At 41.8% G+C, this 12,498-nt stretch overlaps 1 pseudogene; it reads left to right on the top strand.

Moving 5' to 3' along the window:
* Window positions 1-9,276: 9,276 nt before the first annotated feature.
* Window positions 9,277-10,675, top strand: LOC123481542 (annotated as a pseudogene).
* Window positions 10,676-12,498: the final 1,823 nt, after the last annotated feature.

Here is a 12,498-nt window from a genome sequence, read left to right as displayed (position 1 = left end):
GGAAATTATTTAACAAGTATTCATACTCACGCTCAGTACTACTGATCATAATTTGGTATTGGTCTATAATACAATATGCAAGATTTCGTTTTAACAGGCTCTGCATACCTTTTTAGAAGAGCGCGCTCTGATCAGGTTCCTGAGCCAAGACGAATAGTTGATGTCTCCAGGATTTTCAGGTCACTCTTCCGTCTGTTTTTAGATCGATGATTTGCCTTTTCCTCTCGCACCAACTTTTAGATCGAATTAATAACCATCCTCTGCTACCATTTTTGTTGGTGAAACCATAAGGAGAGGAAGTACAAACCAACGACGCTAGACAGAGAGGAATATGCTTAAGCAAAAGGCAGTTTATTAAACACAGAGATAGCTGGTACTGCTCAAGCTACATGCATGGGCCCAATGCATGGACCCAATCAATTGCCTCTTATGGAGACAGTTGAGAAGGATAAAAAACAGAGTTTACAGCATTACTTTATACAATGTAACACAAAGGAAGGGGTCCTTCTTCTAGTCCCTTGATTGGTTCCCGAGGCGTAGGAGGCGGGTCTGCTCTGTCCAGTGTAGAAGCCCCTTTGGTGCACGGCAGAGTCCTCTGCCCTTGGCACCCGACCAGTAGAAAGAAGTGCAGTTTGTGTGTGTGCGTAACTCGTGAGGCATGAGGATGAGTGTGCGTATGCATGGAGATGTGTGTGTGAATGTGTGTATGTTCTCAAAGGAAAGACTCGTGGGGAGCAACCAGATTGTGGCCTGTGGTGTGGGTGTTGTCCTTGAGAAGATATTGGCTCTGTCCATTGTTCTTGCATAGGAACAGCATTGATTGAAAACAAGCTCCTAACATTAAAATGGGTCATATTTACTACGACAGTAGCAAACTTGTATCTTGACATTTGAATACAATCATAAGATTTGCAAGTATAATTTTATTTTCTGAATTAATACAAGTCCATTTACGAGTATGAATGTTCTGCTGTGAATCAAAAATACACGTGAAGATTTTGAATCTGCACGTGCTTGGAGTTCTGTCACGTTACCAAGAGATAAATACGCTTGTAAAAAGTTTAAGTTTGTAGAAAGATATTCGCAAGTAAAAATGTGATTTGTGCTCTGGGGGCAGGACATTTTACTCCTAACCAATCAGTTCCCTCTGCCAAAACCACAACTACCTAGCCCTTGCCTGTAATGTTTGTTAATAATAATAAATAATAATATGCCATTTAGCAGACGCTTTTATCCAAAGCGACTTACAGTCATGCGTGCATAATTTTTTTTGTGTATGGGTGGTCCCGGGGATCGAACCCACTACCTTGGCGTTACAAGCGCCGTGCTCTACCAGCTGAGCTACAGAGGACCACCAAATCAAATCAAATCTCAGGAAGTAGCTCCCACATTAACAAGAGAGGAGGTAAATGAAACCAAAACGATCTACTTGAAGGTAATCGTCTCTTATCTGTGTTTTATTTTTAATTTGTTTGTGAAAAAGCATGACAGTAGTTTACTTAACATGTCAAATATAATGCTACATTTCAGACGAACTCCAGACCAGCCATTGCATTGACAGCCGATATTGCGATATTGAGCTACATCCCTGCCATTCATCCTAGCTTTAATATTAACTGGCTAGCTTTATCAGGCAGCTTTAGATGCGAGGGGAAAACAAATATATTTGCTAGTTAAGTTGATTTATAAATGCCATTTAGAAAGCTGGCTAAATTAAAACTACTGGGGGAAAGCTAGCTAACTCCCACCATCACTGCTAGCTAATGCAATAGCGGCTGTCAATGCAATGGTTGGTCTGGAGTTTGTCTGAAATGTACCATTGTAGTTCACATGATAAGCAAACTACTGTCATGCCTTTTTACAAATAAAACAAAATCGATTATTACTTTCAAGTAGATCGTTTTGGTTTCATTTACCTCATCCTCTCTTGCTAATGTAGGGAGCTACAACTCTGAGATTTGATTGATGGATCAATCCAGCCAATGGTTAGACGGTTGTGTTTTTGGTAGCGGGAACTGATTGGTCAGGAGTAAAAGGTCCTACCCCCAGAGCGCAAATAACACTATTTTTGATTCACAGCAGAATATTCATACTTGTAAATGGCTTTGAAATCATTCTGAAAATAAATTATACTTGCAAATCTTATTGAATGTATTCAAATGTCAAGTTACAAGTTTGCGACCGTTGTTAAATATTTCACACATCATGATACAAGCTTGCAAAATTTAAATTACACATTTGCGAATCGTACTTGCAACCACGGATCTAAATGTGCGACCACGAAATTCAAAAGCCTTCAGCACAGGTAGACTATATTGTAGGTCTAGGTTTTGATTTTCATGTCACTTTCACTGTGCACGTGGTTGTGCTGCAGATGCATCAGCTACTGCTGAGCAATTTTAGTAGGACATTAGGCTATTTAGATAGTAAAGGCGGTTACGTAACGTTTAGTTGCGGTTTTGGGGAGTTTGTTAGTAATACTGCATTTTTTTAATGCTATATGATGGTACACTACATGGGAAAAGGTAGGTGGACACCTGCTCGCCGAACATCTCATTCCAAAATCATGGGCATTAATATGGAGTTGGTCCTCCCCTTAGCTGCTATAACAGCCTCCACTCTTACGTTTTACATTTGAGTCATTTAGCAGACGCTCTTATCCAGATCGACTTAGTTAGTGAGTGCATACATTTTCATACTTCTGGGAAGGCTTTCCATTAGATGTTAAAACATTGCTGCAGGGACTTGCTTCCAGTCAGCCACAAGCACATTAGTGAGGTCGGGCACTGATGTTGGGTTATTAGGCCTGGCTCGCAGTAGGCATTCCAATTCATCCCAAAGGTGTTCGAGATCCACACCGATCTCAACAAACTTTGTGCACGGGGGCATTGTCCAAACTGTTGCCACAAAGTTGGAAGCACAGAATCATCTAGAATGTCATTGTATGCTGTAGCGTTAAGATTTCCCTTCACTGGAACTAAGGGTCCTAGCCCGAACCATGAAAAACAGCCCCAGACCATTATTCCTCCTCCACCAAACTTTACAGTTGGCACTATGCAGTCGGGCAGGTAGTGTTCTCCTGGCATCCGCCAAACCAAGATTTGTCCGTCACACTGCGAGATGGTGAAGCGTCATTCATCATGAAGCTCTCAACAAACAGTTATTGTGCTGACGTTGCTTCCAGAGGCAGTTTGGAACTCTGTAGTGAGTGTTGCAACTGAAGACAGACGATTTTTACGCGCTTCAGTACTCGGCGGTCCTGTTCTGTGAGCTTGTGTGGCCTACCACTTCGCGGTTGAGCCGTTGTTTCTCCTAGACGTTTCCACTTCACAATAACAGCACTTACAGTTGACCAGGGCAGAAATTTGACAAACTGACTTGTTGGAAAGGTGGCATCCTATGACGGTGCCATGTTGAAAGTCACTGAGCTCTTCAGTATGGGCCTTTCTACTGCCAATGTTTGTCTATGGAGATTGTATTGCTGTGTGCTTTATTTTATACGCTTGTCAGCAACGGGTGTGGCTGAAATAGCAGAATCCACTCAATAGCAGAATCCACTCATGTTCATGTAATGTATGTCATGGTTGCTCTTCTCTCTGTACAATGTCTTCTGTTACATAACCATGTATGCCTTTTCTATTCCAATTTCAACAAATGCAGCCTTATCATGCTCTGATAGCAGGTATTCTGTTCATATTGGGCGTCAAGGCCTTTTCTGCATGCTGTCTGCTCAGGAATCCATGTCTGCCTACTCTTCATTGCCTATGGATAATCAATGAACATGCATATCAAACAGTATCTCCTCTCTCAGTAGCACACTTTTGAGTTCACATTAAGGCAACGGTGTTGGGTTTACATTACGCTTTTCCAGAGGCGGTCCGTATGACGGCTTTACGGGTTCTACAGGCTGAAATACACTTAATGTTCCTTCCCTTTTTATTTTGCATGATCTCTTAAGTTCTTTTTGCATTATGGACTCTCACATGTTAACCGTACTCTCATACACCCCTGAGATGAAATAATTATAATGGAACATCAGTCGTCATCACCAGAACTAACACTGCTTTGTCTTGTCTTTCATGTTGTGCTGCCTGCGTGCTGAGCACTGGCAGAACCTGGCGAACCTCTGTTCAACATTGATGCTTGCAACCAATGACAAGCTACTGGAACTCATCACGGCTCTGGTTCCTTCGTCAGCGCTGAGGGCTAGCTCTGAGCTGTTGGCTGCCCAATTCTGCATCGGTGCTGCTACTGCTTCTCAATTGATCCCAGCTTCACTCTGATCCTCTGCTGCTACGATGTTGCAATTGATTTATTCTGAGATTGTGAAACCTACATGAGTTCCTGCAGTATTGCTATATGATAATGATTCTGTCAGCCTGCGGTCCAGTAGCTATGTTGCATAAGTAGAATTTCCTCGTACACCAAGATATGTATTTACTATGGATCCCCATTAGCTGCTGCCAAGGGTCCAGCAAAATTAAGGCAGTTATACATTTACAATACATTCATAACAGATTTCGCAACATATTAAGTGTGTGCCCTCAGGCCTCTACTCTACTACCACATATCTATAACACAAAATCCATGTGTGTATAGTGCGTATGTTATTGTGTGTTTGTGTTGCTTCACAGACCCTGCTGTTCCATAAGGTGTATTTTTATCTGTTTTTTAAATTAATTTTAATGATGGCATGAGTTACTTGATGTGGAATAGAGTTCCATGTAGTCATGGCTCTATATTGTACTGTGCGCCTCCCATAGTCTGTTCTTGACCTGGGGACTGTGAAGAGCCCTCTGGTGGCATGTCTTGTGTGGTATGCATGGGTGTCCGAGCTGTGTGCCAGTAGTTCAAACAGACAGCTCGATGCATTTAACATGTCAATACCTCTCTCAAATACAAGTAGTGATGAAGTCAATCTCTCCTCCACTTTGAGCCAGGAGAGATTGACATGCATATTATTAATGTTAGCTCTCTGTGTACATCCAAGGGCCAGGCATGCTGCCCTGTTCTGAGCCAATTGCAATTTTCCTAAGTCCCTCTTTGTGGCACCTGACCACACGACTGAACAGTAGTCCAGGTGCGACAAAACTAGGGCCTGTAGGACCTGTCTCGTTGATAGTGCTGTTAAGAATGCAGAGCAGCGCTTTATTTTAGACAGACTTCTCCCCATCCTAGCTACTGTTGTATCAATATGTTTTGACCATAACAGTTTACAATCTAGGGTTACTCCAAGCAATTTAGTCTCCTCAACTTGCTCAATTACCACATTATTCATTACAAGATTCAGTTGAGGTTTAGGGTTTAGTAAATTATTTGTCCCAAATACAATTATTTTAACTAACTTATTCCTTGCCACCCATTCTGAAACTAACTGCAGCTCTTTGTTAAGTGTTGCTGTCATTTCAGTCGCTGTGGTAGCTGACGTGTATAGTGTTGAGTCATCTGCATACATAAACACACTGGCTTTACTCAAAGCCTGGCATGTCGTTAGTAAAGATTGAAAAGAAGTAAGGGGCCCTGGGGAATTCCTGATTCTCCCTGGATTTTGTTGGAGAGGCTTCCATTAAAGAACACCCTCTGTGTTCTGTTAGACAGGTAACTCTTTATCCACAATATAGCAGCGGGTGTAAAGCCATAACACAAGTTTTTCCAGCAACAGACTATGATCGATAATGTCAAAAGCCGCACTGAAGTCTAACAAAACAGCCCCCACAATCTTTTACAATTTCTCTCAGCCAATCATCAGTCATTTGTGTAAGTGCTGTGCTCGTTGAATGTCCTTCCCTATAAGCGTGCTGAAAGTCTGTTGTCAATTTGTTTACTGTAAAATAGCATTTTATCTGGTCAAACACAATTTTTTCCAAAAGTTTACCAAGGGTTGGTAACAGGCTGATTCATCGGCTATTTGAGCCAGTTAAGGGGGCTTTGCTATTCTTAGGTAGGGGAATAACCTTTGCTTCCCTCCAGGCCTGAGGGCACACACTTTCTAGTAGGCTTAAATTGAAGATATGGCAAATAGGAGGGGCAATATCGTCCACTATTATCCTCAGTAATTTTCCATCCAAGTTGTCAGACCCCGGTGGCTTGTCATTGTTGATCGACAATAATAATTTTCCACACTTACCTTACGGAATTCAAAATTACAATGCTTGTCTTTCATAATTTGGTCAGATATACTTGGATGTGTAGTGTCAGCATTTGTTGCTGGCATGTCATGCCAAAGTTTGTAATCTTGCCAATGAAAAATCATTAAAGTAGTTGGCAATATCAGTGGGTTTTGTGATGAATGAGCCATCTGATTCAATGAATGATGGAGCGGAGTTTGCCTTTTTGCCCAAAATTTCATTTAAGGTGCTCCAAAGCTTTTTACTATCATTCTTTGTCATTTGTCTTTGTTTCATAGTGTAGTTTCAAATTCTTTTTATTCAGTTTAGTCACATGATTTCTCAATTTGCAGTACGTTTGCCAATCGGTTGTACAGCCAGACCTATTTGCCATCTCTTTTGCCTCATCCCTCTCAACCATACAACTTTTCAATTCCTCATCAATCCACAGGGATTTCACAGTTTTTACAGTCATTTTCTTAATGGGTGCATGCTTATTAGTAACTGGGATAAGTAATTTCATAAATGTGTCAAGTGCAGTGTCTGGTTGCTCGTCATTACACACCAGACCAACAAATATTCTTCACATCAACAACATAGGAATCACTACAAAACTTATTGTATGACCTGTTATACACAATATTAGGCCCAGACTTTGGAACTTTGGTTTTCCTAGATATGGCTACTATATTGTGATCACTACATCCAATGGATTTGGATACTGCTTTCAAACAAATTTCTGCAGCATTAGTAAAGATATGATCAATACATGTTGATGATTTAATTCCTGTACTGTTTGTAACTACCCTGGTAGGTTGATTGATAACCTGAATCAGGTTGCAGGCACTAGTTACAGTTTGAAGCTTTCTCTTGAGTGGGCAGCCTGATGAAAGCCAGTCAATATTTAAATCACCCAGAAAGTATACCTCTCTATTGATATCACATATATTATCAAGCATTTCACACGTTATCCAGATACTGACTGTTAGCACTTGATGGTCCATAGCAGCTTCCCACTAGAATGGGCTTTGGGGGAGGCAGGTGAACCTGTAGCCATATTACTTCAACAGTATTTAACATGAGATCCTCTCTAAGCTTTACAGGAATGTGGTTCTGAATATAGACCGCAACACCGCCCCCATTGGCATTTCTGTATTTTCTGTAAATGTTATAACATTGTATTGCTACCACTGTATCATCAAATGTATTATCTAAGTGAGTTTCAGAGATTGTCAGAATATGAATGTCATCTGTTACTAGCAAATTATTGATTTCATGAACCTTGTTTCTTAAGCTACATATGTTAACATGGGATATTTTTAACACTTTTCTGGGATACTTTATTATTTTTCTTGCTTTACTGGGAAGCTTAGCAGAGGTAGACATACTCAGGTTATTTTTATGAGTGCAGGGTGAGCTGCACACAGTGGACTTCCTACTTGGGCACACCACCTCAGTGCTAACAGTATTACTCTGGTTCGTAGGCATATGATTACTGCATAAATAGCTGTAGGATCAGCAGAGGCATTCCGGGCAGTAAGAGGGACATAAATTAGGCTATTTACATTGTGTCTTCCAATGCCCCTAGGATAATGTACATTTGCTGAATCATTATATCAACTCAGCGACAGAATGGTAGAGATTAAATGAGCTGGACTTGGGTCATTGTCTCAACGCATCCTTATAATGCTGTGAAAGGATCCAGGAACCCAAATTATTTGGGTGGATCATATCCTCCTTATAATACGAGCTTTGTTTCCAGAAGGTATCAAAATTGTCAATAAATGTTACACCCACAGAGCTGCAATAGTCTCGTAGCCAGTTATGGAGGGATAAAAGTCTGCTGAACCGTTCAATGCCACGATTTAGGGAGGGCAGACGGCCAGATATTATGGGGCGTTTGTTGGTGTCAAGTAGAGACCCATCAGTTCTTTAAAATCCATCTTCAGCTGTTCTGAGCAGCCCTTCATAATGTCATTTGACCCCACATGAACCATGACAGTATCAGCTCCCGGTGACTGACTCACAGCCTCGGGAAGCAACCTGGTGATATCCTGAACTTTTGCCCCAGGAAAACACAAAGTCTTTGCCCCAGGTACAGGTACATGCCTCACCATCGAACTCCCCATCACAATCGCTGGAATGATCCGGCCTCTGCCGTGTCTCGAAGCAGATTGTGAGGCCGATAATCACCAAGCCGTGTGAAAGAGAAAAATTGAATGATGTGATGATCCCGTAAATCCAGTGGAAACGTCATAAAAAAAAGAATTATGTCCCGAGATCACTGGCGCAGAAAACTCTTGAGGGCCCAGAATAGGCTAGTTGACACAATGTTGCAAGTTCGCTAGCAACAGCTTCTGGCCAGACCAAGGGTGCGTTCGTAAATTCACTCTGGCTATCTACTCCGACTTCAGAGCACTCTCGTCTGAGTGTGCCAGAGCGCAGAATAACTGATAGATTTACGAACGCTCAACACCCGTTGAATATGGCCAGTGTCTGTAAACGACGGCAAAAAAAGCATAATTAAATTGTTGCCAGCAGCACAGTTACAGTCACCAACGCTCCGGGTAACATGAAAATAGCCTAACCAGCTCTGCTAAGGCGAGTAAAATGGTCAGAGTGAGGTGTTCTCTCATTTGTGGCTGGAAGAAGCTAGGAAGTTGTAAGGGTCAGAACGATCGGATCAATCCTACACCAAGGCCAGACCGTCTATTGAGCGCTCCGAACGTTCTGAATTTAGAACGGACAATCTGACAAGGCTCTGAATTTACGAACGCCCAGAGCGCTCTCTGGCACTCCGGATTGAATTTACAAACACACCCCAAGTGATCATTTAATACAGGGGTGTCAAACGTCCGGCCCGCGGGCCGGATCAGGCCCGCAAACTGGTTTAATCTGGCCCGTGAGATGATTTTGTAAAGTATAAAAATGAGCTGCAATTTTTCAATAAAAGAAACTGCTGTTCCAATTGTGTCCACTGGATGGCGCAATAGCAATTGTGTTAAGCAAGCAAACTATTTATACCGGGGCAGAGCAAATAGGTCAAGCAAGTGCAGCCAGTCCGGATGAGATACTTTGTTTTGCCCGCGATATTTATTACGGCTTCTACTTTTAACATTATGTGCTTTGGCACCCTCATTGCCCCAATATGTCTCTGTCAAAAAAGAGAAAAGTGGACGCAGAGTGCAGAGTGTTCCAAGAAAAATTGTCATCCTTCTATTTATTCATGGAATTGAATGGGAAAGCTGTATGTTTGGTGTGTTCACAGCATGTTGCAGTGCTGAAAGAATATAACCTTCGTCGCCACTATGTGAGTCTTCATGCCCGACAAATATGACAACTTTCAAGGACAGCGGAGAAGAGAGAAGGTGAATGAACTGTTGGTGGGTCTGAAGAAACAGCAGTCTGTGTTTACTCACAGCCAAGACATCAGTGACGCTGCAGTGAAAGCTAGCTACCTCATTGCTAATGAAATCGCAGTGGCTTCAAAACCATTTAGTGAGGGTGAATTTGTAAAAACATGCATGATGAAGGCAGCAGAGATTGTGTGCCCTGAAAAGCACCAGGCTTTTGCAAATATCAGCCTGACAAGAAACACAGTTGCAGACAGGATTTCCGATCTTTCAGTGGATTTGGACAGCCAGTTGAAGCAAAAAGTAAAGTCATTTATTGCGTTTTCGGTTGCAATTGATGAAGGCACGGACATTACAGATGTTGCACAACTGGCCATTTTCATCCGCGGAGTTGATGACACATTGACCGTCACCGAGGAGTTCGTGGAGTTGGTGCCGATGACAGATACAACGACAGCAGCTGATATTTTCACTGCACTCGTCGGCGCGCTGGACAGGGTCGGAGTGGACTGGTCCCGCGCTGTCAGCCTGGCTACAGATGGTGCGCCCTCAATTATCGGGGAAAAAGCAGGCGTTGTGACAAAGTTCAGAGAGAAAGTGCAATCTGCAAATGGAGGACGTGATTTTTGGACTTTTCACTGTATTTTGCACCAGGAGGCTTTGTGTTGCAAGTCATTAAAGATGGATAACGTCATGAAGGTGGTCATCCAAACTGTTAATTTCATCCGATCCAGAAGCCTGAATCACCGTCAGTTTGACAGCCTTCTCAGAGAGAAAGACCACATCTATGGCCTGCCATACCACACTGAGGTAAGATGGTTAAGCCGAGGTGCTGTGCTGAGGCGTTTCTTTGATTTACGAGAAGAAATTGAACAGTTCATGGAAGAAAAGGGCAAACCAGTGTTAGAATTTAATTCCGCAGAATGGATGCAGGACCTTGCATTTATGGTGGATGTTACAGAGCACCTGAATAACTTAAACAAACAGCTGCAAGGGCGCAACAAAGTTGCCACCGTGCTCAGCTGGTAGAGCACGGCGCTTGTAACGCCAAGGTAGTGGGTTCGATCCCCGGGACCGCCCATACACAAAAATGTATGCACGCATGACTGTAAGTCGCTTTGGATAAAAGCGTCTGCTAAATGGCATATTATTATTATTTATTATTATTATGACAGCATACGTTCTTTCAAGTTGAAGCTGTCATTGTGGGAGACGCAACTCGCCGGTGGTGATGCAGCTCATGTTACGCCCCTGAAAAAGGGGAGAAATAATCACGAGAGTGACGCAGTTGTTTCCTCACTGAAAACTTTAGTGTAATGAGAAAAAGACCGCGATTTCCCCAGAAAGTTGGGTGGAGACCAGAGCAATCGATCTCAGGCTCATAGATTAAGAGCATTTAGTAGATCACAGATTAACACTTTTACCCTTAAATTAGGCACCACAAAATAAAGTAGTCAATATAAAGTTTACACATTCCTCTTACAATATTTTACCCTTTTACACTTGACGGATTTTAACACATTTATGAATTTTATCAATCTCTATGAACTAGTATTGGATGCATGATCTTTTTAACCTTAGATATTTTAAGATCCTTACATACCATGAACTTACTAATACTTTTTAGTGTATAACAGGCTATGAATATGTCCTTTAACCTGTCACACTCACTTCCCCTGTCTGAAAAATGTGTGCGCGACCCAACATGTGGCAGACATGAAGCGGTTCAAAGATAAAATAACGGGACTGTTAAGGGAGTTTGAGCAACGCTTTCAGATTTTTGGTGAACTGGAGAAAGACTTCAAAGTTTTTTGTTCGCCATTCACCGTGAATCCCTCTGATCTGCCTGTCAGCATCCAACTTGAAATAATAGACTTGCAGTGTGACTCGGATTTGAAGGGCAAATTTGCCGCAGCCTGCTTGGACACATTTTATCAGAATCTCTTGCCAGGTTACCCCAACTTGACAGCCCTCGCTGCAAAACTGTTGTGCATGTTTGGAACCACATATATTTGTGAGCAAGTTCTCTGTAATGAGTATAAATAAAACAAAGCTGCACTCAAGGCTCACGCACAAGCACTTGAATCACATCCTGAAGTTGGCTGCCACTCAGGATGTGACGCCGGATATTGATGCGCTGGTGAAAGCTAAAAGATGCCAGGTATCAGGAGTCAAATAAACTATGCAACCCCACTTAAAGTGCTGCATGAGACACCCTGATATAGTTCTGTGATCTGTGATATACTTCTGTGAATCACTGAGGCATTGTGTGTTTGTGTGTTGTTTGTCCTCAGAATTTCAAATAACTTGAGGTGTTTTATGATTAATAGAGATGTTGTGCTTTTGGACACACTGTCCTCAGGCTCCAGCTTTATGTTTTTATGTTGATGTGCTATTGTTTTTAATTGATTTTATTTTATTTGTATATTTAACCTATTCTTGACTCTGTGGTTCTTGCACTTGTTTGGGGAACAGGATTTCATTATTTGTATCTACATTTCTGCCTGAGAAATGACACCCTGATATAGTTCTGTGATCTGTGAAACAGTTATGTGAATCACTGAGGCATTGTGTGTTTGTGTGTTCTTTTTGTTTAGAATTTTCAAATAAACTTGGTGTTTTATGATTAATAGTGATGTTGTGCTTGTACTATTTTGGACACACTGTCCTCAGGCTCCAGCTTTATGTTTTATGTTGATAGTATTAAAACAAAGAAAACAATCTGAAGTTGTTGTTTTTAAGTTATATATACCATGATTTTACCGGTCCTGTCCACTTGGGAATAGATTTTCCTCCATGTGGCCCCTGAGCTAAAATGAGTTTGACACCCCTGATTTAATACAATGTTGCACTTCACTAGCAATAGCTCAAGTCAATACGCATAGAAAGGGAGGCAGACAGGCGGAATACAGAGATGAATGTGATTGAAAGCACCAGAATTTTCTTTCATCAGCATATTTTCTACTGTTTGTATTTGTCAGCTTTAGGCCTTTGCATTTTACTAGTTGATGATGGATGTTTTAAGTCTAGGCTATTGC

Source organism: Coregonus clupeaformis, chromosome 21, assembly GCF_020615455.1.
Source record: "Coregonus clupeaformis isolate EN_2021a chromosome 21, ASM2061545v1, whole genome shotgun sequence".
Lineage (NCBI taxonomy): Eukaryota > Metazoa > Chordata > Actinopteri > Salmoniformes > Salmonidae > Coregonus > Coregonus clupeaformis.
This window is presented reverse-complemented; position numbering and strand designations above follow the sequence as displayed.